Genomic DNA, 12,743 nt, shown 5'->3' with positions numbered 1-12,743 from the left:
ACGTATGCACACAAGGCAGCGGGGTCATTCGAGGGTCGAGTTCAGAGTGGGATCACAAGAATCACGAATCTAGTGGCACTTGAGGCCCTGCACCCTTGTTTCCCGGTGACCCAAGGCTCCATCGTGTCCGGCCATGCCTAAGCCACAATTCCGAGGTGGGAGCAGACGTGGTTGTGTCACTCCCAGTTTCCAACCAACTCCAGATGGTTGTCCCACTCTACAATGGAGGGCTAGCCGAGGAATCGGTCCACAATCTTGGCCGCATGGTCCAGTACAAGGCACCTATATGAGAGTACAAGGCGTCTCACGTCTACAAATTCAATGCTAGACAAAGGGGAGGACTCGCCCGAAGCGACGGTGGGCCCAAAGTACGTGTTCATCTTTCCCTCCTCACCTTTCTCTAAGGTGTGGTCCCAATCCGCCCAAAGGGGTCGAATTAGCAGCATCATGAACTCTTCTGTGAGATCACGCATGCTCATCCTATGTGCCACCTTTTGGAGGAGCACCACCCTTGAAACAAGTTGGGCCCTAGGAAGGTCCACCACCGGGGTATGGACATAATGAATGTCCCGATTGGTGGAGTGAAGGGGGGATCCAAAGCCCACATCATAATAGAACCACCCTTCGGCCACCCGGTATACCACCGATCATTGACTACCTTCGCTAGAAATGCGTCATGATACTCATCCGGTGCTGGAAGTTCATGCTACCGAAGTTGAGGGCATTTGTTTTTTCGTCCTCCATCCGGGTCTTCGACTGACAGCTGGCTTCATGGATAGCGGCAAAGAGCTCAGCTCATCCCTCACAGCCCTCCGCCCGCATGGCTCACTCTAAGATGGCCAGGTGCGCGATAGTGTTGGCTGAGAGTTGAGGGAGCTCTACATAGAAATGGCGGAGCACCCCTTCGAGCAGCGGCACGACTGGGAAGTCGAGGCCCACGTCAAAGAAGGCCTTGAAGACCATGGTTTTGTGGCACTACGGTGCAAGGATCATCGCCCCTGCGAGGTGCAGGCAACAGATCTCGAGGAGATATTTCCCTCCTCGACCATCTAGTTGAGCTCGGCCTCGGTGATGATTGATGCCCCTAGCGCACTGGTTTGTAGGGGTACTTTTTACTAGCTTAGCAGAGTACCACGCCCGACGTCGGCCCAGGCAACGACAAAGGAATCACTGCCGCCATGGTTTCGATCGGCACATGAGCACCGATAGCCCTACCCACCTCTGGCTTGCCCACACTAGCAGCGACAACGGAAGCCAATCCCACCTAGTGGGTGATGATGGCTGAGGTCCCCGACATGGCAGCAGGATTCCTGGGTGTCACGTGACCCCCCGTCAAGGAGTCAGCTCTGCCTTATCAGACAAGCTAGGAGCTCTCATTGGTGAGGGAGGTTGGGAGTGTTAGGGCTGGTGGGCGCATGCGCAAAAGTAAGGACGAAAAAGAGCAAGAATGCTAGATAAAGTCACCGCTCAATCGGAACCTCTACCTTATAAGATAAGGGATGAGTCATTGCCTCCTCGGGGTGTGTAAGCACGCCCTATCCCTTCACCTATGATCATGGGAAAACGGAACCACTCTCCACGGCTCTCCAATGCCAAGACGCCACGTGTCCCACTACTGCCTAGCAAGATATGATTGCACCATTGATCGTAGGTTGCATTTAATACCCCCTCTCACAGGTGATGTCAGGCATTTGGCTCGAACGTTAGACTGGCACTTAAAATAACTCAAAACAACCGAAGGACCATGGGCCCTCCAACAACGGAGCTAAGGATCATCGGAGGCCCTACTTCAAAGACCACAGGGTCGACCGCTCCACTAACCGCCCTCACGAGGGGTTGCTATTGGGGGGTCGCCATCAAGGACCCTCGACACCCTTGGCTTTACTGAACTAATTCCAAAGTTCATCAGCTCATAACCCCTCTGGAGGCCCCAGGCATCAGATCCACCGCGGAGATCCAAGCCTTCGAGGCCGCGGACCCCTAGAGCCTTGGAGGGGGCGAGGGACCCCTCCCAAAAATATCATCGACAAGAGGGTCCACCAGCCATGTGGTCACTACCACAATGTGACCATAAGGGGCCAGTCTGACACGCCGAACAAGACTGGTGTCGTAGTCAGTGACCGACTAGACACTGTGACCACTTGCCGCTATGATTACTACCACGGTTATGTGATGTCATCAAAGAGGCTGATATTTTGGCCTCGGGCTTGGACAATGTTTTACCAAGCTAGCCATATGCCCTGGTTATTTAATGGTAGCTTGTATCTTTACCCCCGTAGGGGCTTGCTTGTACCCTTACGCTCGGAAAGGCAATATAAATACTGATCATGGGCATACTGTGCCAAGGGCGCCCATTTGGTGATCACTAAAGGCAATCCCTTCCTCTCTACTATTTCTCGAAGCTTGAGCCACCCAAATGAGTGAAGCTCTCACCGCACCTTGTTTGGAAGACATTTTCTTTCACCAAAAAAGACTATTACTAGTCTTCCTTCCTTGGCTTTCACAAATAGACTAGAGTCTAACGGAGCAACTTTAAACCCACTTTTTATAAGAAACTCACCGATTTTTCCATACCATGCTCTTGAAGCTTGTTTCAAGCCATAGAGAGCCTTCTTCAACTTGCAAATAAATTCAAGATGGATCTTACTCTCAAAGCCTCTGGGCTACTTCATATAGATATCCTTGTCAAGTTCACCATGAAGGAAGGCATTCTTGACATCCATCTACCATAACTTCCAAGACTTGCTAGCGGCTAACGCAAGCAAGACTTAAACAGTTGTAATCTTTGCCACTGGACTGAATATTTCTTTATAATCCAGTCCATATTGTTGAGAGAAACCCCGAGCAACGAGTCGAGCCTTATAACTCTCAATTGAGCTGTCTGGATGAGTCTTCAACTTTTAAACCCATTTACAAGATATGGGTTTCACATCCTTTGGCCTTGGCACTAAATCCCACATTTGATTTTCATTTAGTACCTTAATCTCTTCGTCCATTGCCTTACGCCACTCAAGGCCTTGTGTTGCTTCCTCATAAGAAGACGGGTCACTAGGTATGGACTCATCAACAATAGTAACATTTGCATACCTCGGGTTAGACTTAATTTGTCTTGTTGTTCTCCGTGGTCCTTGTGTAGGCTCCTTAGGCTCTGTTTGTGGCCGAAGCACCACTAGAATCGGTTGATGCACGCCGGTCTTTCAATGACTCTTGGCTTTGTTTGGGGAGTCTTGTTTGTCTACCTTTGGAGTTTGTGCATGCCCATCTTCTTCTTCATTGATTTCTTCTAGAACCTCCTCTAAGTCATGAGACTCAAGAAGCTCGGTCTTCTCCAGCATCCACCAGGTAGAGGCTTCATCAAACACAGTATTCCTTGAGGTGTGGCACTTACTTGAAGTTGGGTCATAGCACCTCCAGCCTTTTCTTGTATCATCATTGTAAGACCCGCGTTGCCAGGATCTCCTGTGCCTCCTGTATCAGTCCCTGGATTACGTAGCTGATACGCATAGTACAACAGTTGTAGTATCACAGTCAAACTTCGTACAATACATTAACGTACAGTGTACTTTAAGTTACAAACCATATTGTCTTTTACAAACATGGCCTAGCAGCCTTCATGAAAAGCACAGCGGAAAAAGGACCCAAGCCACAAGCAGCGAGGGTGCGAACACGACGCTTAGACTACTCTTCGTCTCCGGCTTCGCCCCCGGCAAAGTCGACGTTATCTTCTTCATCTGAATGACAGCAAGAGTGAGTACAAAAGGTACTCAGCAAGCCCTATACTACTTTCAAGGGTTTCATAGATGCATAATGAAGTATTTCAAGGATAAGGCTTTACGGAATAGTTTTAGCGTAAAGCAATCTATGCAGGTATTCAGTTGTATCATCAATGATTATCTTTAAAACTGTTTTAATAGTTCAAAACCAGTAACAAGCTTTATCTGGGGGTTTTCGGTCCTGGGAGGGGCTATACCTCACTCCGCAGTCCCTTTTATCACAACTGGTGTACCTCTAGTACCACACAGCTTCTGGCGGATCGAGCCAGGAACATTAACATACGGACATCTAGTCCACACACTCACTCATCAAGACACACGCACCCTGAGTCTAGTCAACGCGATTGCTGCTTTCGCATGTCCATGACCGTGAACACGGCTATTCGAATAGTTTTACACTCTGCAGAGGTTGTACAACTTTACCCACGCGATATGCTCAGCCTCCCACTGTTGCATGCAGGGGAGCGAATCATAGCGAGACCCTCCATAACACCTTTCCTGCCGGGCTTTTCCACAAGACACGCCCAAGTACCAGAGCTGCATGCTTCCGAAGGCCAGCATCCCTTTTTAAGCCTTGGCCGGTACTAGAAACCTCCAAGCATGCGGGACAGGATAGTACTTGCCTGCTCGTTGCTCTCAGCCACCTGGTATGATGTCCGACCCAGTCCAGTGAAAGAAAAGTCAAGTCCTGCCCATACAGGACGCATCGTTGTACGTAGTGGCTAGGCTAGACGGGCCGCAATGACTCTGTCCTTAAGCGGCTGGGGTGGGCATCTCCCAGCACGAGTATTCCCACAATACCACATGCCCCCAAGAGCATCCCTTCCCACAGAGGACTACTCTACCTGCCCCTGCCAAAACAGTTTTCACTAATTTTTACACACCACCCACCATATCCCACACACCGACAAGGATCTCACATCCATCACGAAATTCATATCCATCAAGGATTCATGGTATATGACTTGTCATTGGATAATGATAATTTATCATCCCCGAGGAGATGCAGTTTTAAAAGCGACGCCTCTGAGGAGACGTATTCGATCCTAAGCATGCTAGATATCAAGACGTCTTCCATCGTTAATATAGATAACAATAGGTAATCCTAGGGTGATATGTATTCTGTGTGAAGTTAGTTATGGCATGGCAAGTGTTGATAGGATTAACTACTACAAACAATTGCAAAAGCGTAATACATAGCACATGCAGTAGTATTCCCAGTTTTAGTTGAGCATGTAGATTATCGGAAAACATAGGTTCAATATGATCCAAGGAAAATAGGACTTGCCTTCTCCGGAGTTCTCCTCTTGATTTTGGTCAAAGTCAGGATCCTCCTCAGCCCGAATAATCCCAGCACAGATCTCGCAAAACAAATGTCCTTGTTCCTGCTCTTGCTCCTCTGTAATTCACAACTATGATCAATACGGCTAAACTAAAGAAGAACCGATTAACACCAATTGAAAAGCCAAACAAGCCCTAACAGACAACACAAGTTGGCCAATGAGTAGATCTTGATTTTTAAGGAATTTCGGCGAAAGAAACGCCGAAATCGGAGCCAGAACGGAGAAGTTACGGCTCCTGGAAGATTTAACTCAGGAAAATATGAAAAAGACACTATTCATAGGTGGGGCCCACATGAATAGTAGCAGGCCCACTTGGGCTTTAGGTGGGCCGGGTTCGGGCCTGAATGGGCCAGGCTGGGCTTGGGTCTACAGTAGTGGGCTACACAGTGCAGCCCACACAGTATTTGGGATGGCTGCTGAATGGGCTACGGGAGCTGGGCCAGCATGCTGAGGCCTAGCCTGCTGGCAGTTGGCTGCTTGGGCCGAGCTAGCGGTGCACGGGCCGAGACGGCCGTTGGGCCGAGCCGAGGCCGGTCTGGCCAAGCCAGGCCACGGCCCGTTGGTCGGTTTGGTGTGCGCGCGGGCGTGCGGGCGCGCCTACGCGAGCGAACGGCGGAGAGGGAGAAATTCGGCCGGCGGCGAGCAATCTTGCGGCGGTGCGCACCAGAGAGCTCGCCGGAAAAGTGTTTTGGCCAAAGCTTCACGACGACGAAGGCACGCTGGCCAACCTTGAGAACTGGCGGACTCGGCAGGGGGCACCTCGACGGCAGCCGGTGGCGGAAACGATGACAGTTCGTCGCCGGAGGGGGAACAAGGCGCGGAGAGAAACGGGCGGCACCTCCCCTGTATGGGAAAGGGGCCAACCTGCAAGAAAAAGAGGCCTGGAGCCTCTTTAACACACGGCACGACGGCCGGCGACCACACTACTCACACGCACGCCGGCGTCAATGACTGCACGGCGGCGGAGACAAATGCGCCATGGCGTGCGGCGGCAAGCAAAAAGAAGGACTCGGGGGCGTCTATACGCTATCTACGAGATGATAAGGGCGGGGCGAAGACGATAGACTTACCGGAGGGAAGAACGGCGGCGAGTATGGCCGGCGCTTGATCAAGGGGCGACGGTAATGGCTCGGCTCCAAGCACGAACGGCTCCCTTCTGTTCCCGGCGGTTGGGCGATAGCACGAAGACGACGGCAAGCCTCTGGTCCTCCTCGGTGTTACGTCGACGTCGAGTCGTCGGTGGCGAGTGGTGGTGGGGCGAAAATGGAAGCGCGGCGGCGGCGAATTTGGTGGAAGGGGGCCATAGGGGTGTGGCCGGCTATTTATAGGGCATGGCACCGGGGATAACGCAGCTCGACGCGGGGAGGTACGGGACACGCGGCTACACGTGCCCCCGGCGAGTAGCGGTGGCGGCGTCCATCCATGTCCGGGAGATGCGTTGGCAGCGGCAGCCAGCTCTTCGCGTACGGCTGTCGCTGTGGCCGTGGCTCAGGCATGGGTGGAGAGAGAGAGCTAAGAGAGGGGGAAGAGAGAGAGAGAGACACGAGAGGGGATTTTTCCCCCACGGAGTGGGCGGCGGCCGGCGAGCTGTTGAGCCTCGCTGGCAGGGGAGAGGAAGGGGGAGGAAGGAGAGGGAAGGGGGGTGTGGCGCGGGTGGATGGGCGACACGCGGCATCGGTGGACGGCCCGGAGCGAACGCGTGCGCGGGCGCGCCCGGCGCGCTGGCGTGCGGCCGAGTGGGCCGGGAAGGCGATGGTGGCCCACGCGGGGAAAGAAGCGGCCGAACGGGCCGGCAGCTAGCCTGTGCTAAAAAGAAGAAGAAAGAAGACCAGTTGGGCCAGATAAAAAGAGAGGGGAAAAAGGAAACCGGCCCACTGAGAATTTGGAGGAGAAAAAGAAAGAGAAAAAAAGAGAAAGAGAATCAAACATATCTTTGGAATAATTCAAATTGGAAATTTGAATTTGGAACTTGACTTTAGATTAAGATCAACTTCAATTATTTATTTGGAGTTGATTTAATCTGGATCTCTGAGCTTGGAGATAATTTGATTTAAGCTGATCAGAGTCTAAGAGTAGGTTTGAATTGAGAGACATTCAATTCAAACCTCTACACAAAGAATCATAAAATCCAACAATGCATGACAGTCAACCTAATGCAGTGATCATGCTAGAAATTGCACTGGTAAACTTTGGAACAACTAGTCAACTCAATACCTCCAACATGTATGAAGGTGTATGTACTGGTATACATACACATCCCCGTACATGTACTAGCTTACTTAATTATCCTCAAAAAGTTTTAATTTGGAGCTAATTCTGTAATTATACAATATGCTAAACACATGGTGTTACAGATCTACCCCACTTAAACGGAATCTCGACCCCGAGATTCAGAAAGTTCCTTAAAGAGATCCGAGAACTCCTTCTTTAGATCATCTTCACGTTCCCAAGTTGCCTCAGCTTCTGTATGATTACTCCATTGTACTCTACAGAACCTGACAGCTGTCCTCCTGGTTTGACGGGTTGTCACATCCAAGATTCGGATGGGTCTTTCCTTATATTGGAGATCTTGCTGTAGACCCTCAACTTCCAAGGGAATCTGTTCTTCTGGTACTCTCAAGCATTTCCTTAACTGTGAAACATGAAATATGTCATGTATATCTGACATTTCTGCAGGAAGCGTCAACTTGTAAGCCACTGTACCAACCCTACTCAGTATCTTATAGGGTCCCACATACCGCGGTGCCAGTTTACCATGAACTTGGAACCTCCGAGTACCTCTTATTGGGGACACCTTGCGGTAGACGTAGTCTCCTACTTCGAAGGTCAGGTCCCTCCTTCGGTTGTCTGCATAACCTTTCTGTCTGTTTTGAGCCGTCTTAAGATTCTCCCTGACCTTGGCAACCTGTTCTTCAGCATTCTTGATTAGTGCAGGTCCGAAGAGTGAACGCTCTCCTACTTCTGACCACAGAAGGGGTGTTCTGCACTTCCTCCCATATAATGTCTCAAAGGGTGACATCTTCAAACTGGCTTGATAACTGTTATTGTAGGAGAACTCTGCATATGACAGGCTTTTCTCCCAGTCCTTGCCATAGGTGATTACACAAGCCCTCAGAAGATCTTTCAAGATTTGGTTTACTCTTTCTGTCTGACCATCAGTATGTGGGTGGTAGGCAGAACTAAAGTCCAATTTAGTTCCCAAGGCAGTATGCAGACTCTTCCAGAATCTTGATGTAAATTGGGGACCCCTATCAGAAACGATCCTGCTTGGTATCCCATGTAGCCTCAGAATATTATCAATATACAAATGTGCCAACTTGTCTCCACTATAGGTTGTCTTGACGGGTATAAAGTAGGCCACTTTAGTCAGATGATCCACAATAACCCATATAGAATCGTTACCCTTTTGAGTTCGGGGTAACCCAACAACAAAATCCATGCCGATTTCATCCCATTAGGTCGGAACCTGTAGTGGTTGCAGTAATCCTGCCGGCCTTTGGTGTTCTGCCTTGACCCTTTGACAGGTGTCACACCGAGCAACGAACCCTGCTATATCAAACTTCATCCCTGTCCACCAATACTTGACTCTCAAATCTGTGAACATCTTGGTGCATCCGGGATGAATGGAATAGGGAGAGTTGTGGGCTTCATCCATAATTAACTCCCTAAGATCATCTTTATCTGGCACACATATCCTATCTTTGTACCAAACAGTACCTTGTCGATCTATTCTGAAACCAGGTGCTTTATAGTTCACATGTCCGAGGCACGCGTGCCAGAGATCACCGGTCTCATTTCTTCGGGTCTTGTCCACATATGCGGACTCTATGGAGAGAACATAGACCAACTCTCTCTTCTTTCCTTCCATGATAGGTGTGCCGATCACTTTCACCCTACTAAATATGGCCACTTCTTCTAGTCCAAAGAGAACATATTTTCCTTCTGCTGTCAATTGGGGAACTGACAGCAGATTCTTCTTCAATCCAGGAACATGGTAGACCTTCTCGAGTTGGAGTTGTTGAGGGTCATACCTTGGAATTGTCGTCTTCTTGATATGAGAGGTGAGAAGTCTTGAATTGTCTACCGTCATCACCACTCTCCTCCCCTTATATCATGTCATACCTTGTAGCTTTTTACCATCACTTGTCATATGGTTGGAGCACCTAGAATCCACAGTCCAATCCTCCTTGTAATTTACTCTTGGATTTGTGGTTACTACAAAAGCAAGTGCCTCCATGTCCTCATCCAACTCTTCTTCATCAACTTCTTGAGAAAAACCAGCTTCTAGATCCCATTCATCTTCACTTGTGGATGCTTCCTCCTTCTTCTTCTCCATTTTGGTGGTGGTCATATTTCCTTCGAAACGCTTTTTTGGAAATCGGCGATCTCGAGCGAAATGACCCTTCTTACCACAATTGAAACATTTACCATTGTTCTTCTTCACATGTTGTTGGTCTTCTTTTCCTCCTAGAGCTCCCCCTGTAGAGCTACTTTTCTCCTTCAGGTGATACTTGCCACCTTCCTTTCACTTCGGCTTGAGCCTACCTTGCCCCCGAGGTGGACCCTTCTTTTTGTTAGTGAAGAGTGCCTCCCCTTCTTCTTTGACAGTAAGACTCCCCATCTGTTTGGCTAGCTCCTCTTGATTAGCTAATAAATTTTCCAGTTCTACTAAAGAAAGTTGAGTAGGCCATCCCCTCACCGAGGCTATAAACCCATTATATCAGGTCTAAGGTTGTGGATGATGATTTTCCTCATACGGGACCTCGCTCACCTTCTCATTTGGTGCAAGTTCAGATATCTCTCGACAAATAGATTTCACTTTTATGAAATATTGACTGATAATCAGAGTTCCTTGAGAGATACCTGATAGCTCATTCTCCAGGAGTTGGAGGTGCACTTCATTCTTCTTGGAGAACAATTTCTCCAAACTCTCCCAGGCCGCCTTCGGAGTCTCCGGATCTAGGATGTGCTCCAATAGGTACTCCTCAATTGTTGTCTTCAACACGAACATAGCCTTGAGCTTTGGTAGGCCACTTCCGTAAGGCATCAACACACTCCTTAGGTGGAGGCACTGTCTCGGTGCCTGCAACGACCTCCCATAAGTCCTGACCTTGCAGGTAGGACTCTATGCAGGTCTTCCAATAGCTATAGTTATGGCTATTGAGCTTCTTGATTCTACTACTTGTGCCAGCAAGATCCGCCAAGGTGATTGACGTTCGGTGTCAAGTAAGCTTCTCTGGTCCTAGACCAATAAGCTTCACAGTCCCAGATTGTGCACCGGCAGAGTCTCCCCTTAGCGCCTTGATACTGCACCGAACACAGTATGTACCTTGTGCTCACCAAAATCTCTCCTATAGATGGTTTCGAATCACCGGCTCCGATACCAATTGTTGGAAAATGAGGTGGCCCTAATACCTATTAAGTCGAGGACCTAAGCTAGACCAACTCACACCTAACTCGCACGAGTTAGTTAGCCATTTTTAATTTCTAATTACTTAGTGCAATGGGTCCTTTCGACGACAGAGGAGCCTTCTCACTTCCAGGTGGCAGAGCCTACCTTCTAATGAAGTTGGCTTTCGAGTGGCAGTGCCAACCTTCAGATGAAGCTCAGACCCTTATAATCTCAAGTGGCATAGCCAACCTTCAGATGGATCACAACTTAATATGCACTAAGTACTTAAAAACTAATTGCTTAACTGGGAGACTACTACTTACAAGAAAGCACTCTTTATTATAATAGCATAAGTATTACATAAAAATGTACACAACATCTTTTCGGTGGCTATCCTAACTATCACCCTTCTCTCTTACTCTCACTCTAGCACTCTCACTATCATGCTCTCCCTTATGTGTATATCATGACAAGGGGTGGCACCCTCCTTATATAGATATTCAAAGCCGTTGGATCAGTAACACTTGGCAAGATCCTAGCCATGTCATGCTACAAATATCTAGTCCCTAGAAAGTTCATATAAAATATCTCCATCTAGATAATTCTATTTTTTACCATGACAAAAATAGTTCTAGAAGCTTCATAAAATATCTCAGATCATGTATATGTGAGAGAACTCTAGAATTTGCCTTGCTCTTTTTCAACAGTAGATAATTCATTGTATTAGTAAACAACAGGTTGCATACAGGTTACCGCGCATATCGATGGTAGAATGGGAGGCAACAGGCAACTAGGCGTACCTTCACTATGTGCCCCTTCTCTGTAGTCAGTACCATTTTCAGAATTCTATATCACGAAATGATAGTAGTATCACCTAAACCATCCAAAGGTGCCTTGGTTGGTCCCATCTGGTATAAGGCCTCACGGATATCCTCATCTATATAGGGCTTGCAAAGCTCCTCATTAGTGTTTTAGTCCACTTTCCGTGAGATTGCCTCAAGAATTCTATCAAGAACTTATAGAAAAGATGAAAACTAATCATATTCTAATATAAGAGCCGGATCCTTTTCATATACTCTAATATAGCACATGGTTTAGAGGAGAATAAATTCATATAAAAGTCTCGTGCCATACCTTTTATTTCCTCTCTGATCTCACACTTTATGTCGTCATCTTTATCTTTAATAAGATAAGTTATCATGTTCGTGTTTCTCCTGGCTGAGGCTCTGACGTGGAAGAATGATGTATTTCTATGCCCTCCTGGAGCCAATCAACTCTTGAGTGTTGGTCAGCCATGATTTCTTCACATTCAAACAGTTCACAAAGCTTTTCGAGCTTCTTGATCTCCTTTCGAACTGAACCAAATGTTTAATGCTCCTTTGTTTCAGTTAGCCAGCTATTTTGTTCAGATTGGACTAAATTGATCGAATAATCAGTTGCCCTCGCCTACATAGGCTCATATGTAAAATTTGAATGAAAGGTTTGTTATCTCTAAAAGTGGAACTGCTTCCAATTGACAATAGAATGCATGGTGATCTGAGGATGAGGTAATGATATTTTTCACCTTCTAGTTATCAAAAAGCTGCATAAACTGTCCATTTGCTACTGCTCTATCCAATCGCACCTTCATATTGTGGTCCCCTTCTTGCTTAGAAACTTTCTAAGTTGTTCTTATATTGCGGACAGGCAGGTAGTCCGATGGCAAAACCTCTAAGGTGAGAAAGAGCCGATGGGGGTTCGAGCTCCCGTCCCGCACACTCCCGTTGAGGCGTCCAACAAACGTCAAGTAAAAGGAGGCCCTGGTCTAAAAAATAATTAAAAAAAGTTGTTTTTATATTGATCCTTGGTTGTAGTAGTACTAAAGGAGCCTTTGGTAGGGATCCAGTTTTTGATTCTCCTTTCAGATTATGTTGTTTATGTGGAATTCATTCTTTGTTGAATCAGATTACTTCGTTAAAGAACACACACTAGATTACTAATAAATGACCGGATCATGCAAGAATATATAGTCAAAAAGAAACCGGCAGAACCATTTGCAGTGTTGCAACTCAATTTATGTGCAAAGATGACTTTTTGCTCCGCTACACCATGAGATACTCGATGACATACAATTATGCAAACCTCAGCCATCTCAAACCATTGTATCGCCACTAAGATTTACGCGCTAACAAACAGGAAATAGCACAATATTTTCAATGCACATATGGTCAGTAAAATGCTAATTTAAACAAGGCA

This window comes from Phragmites australis, chromosome 18, assembly GCF_958298935.1.
Source record: "Phragmites australis chromosome 18, lpPhrAust1.1, whole genome shotgun sequence".
Classification (NCBI taxonomy): domain Eukaryota; kingdom Viridiplantae; phylum Streptophyta; class Magnoliopsida; order Poales; family Poaceae; genus Phragmites; species Phragmites australis.
Note: the sequence above shows the minus strand (reverse complement) of the source record.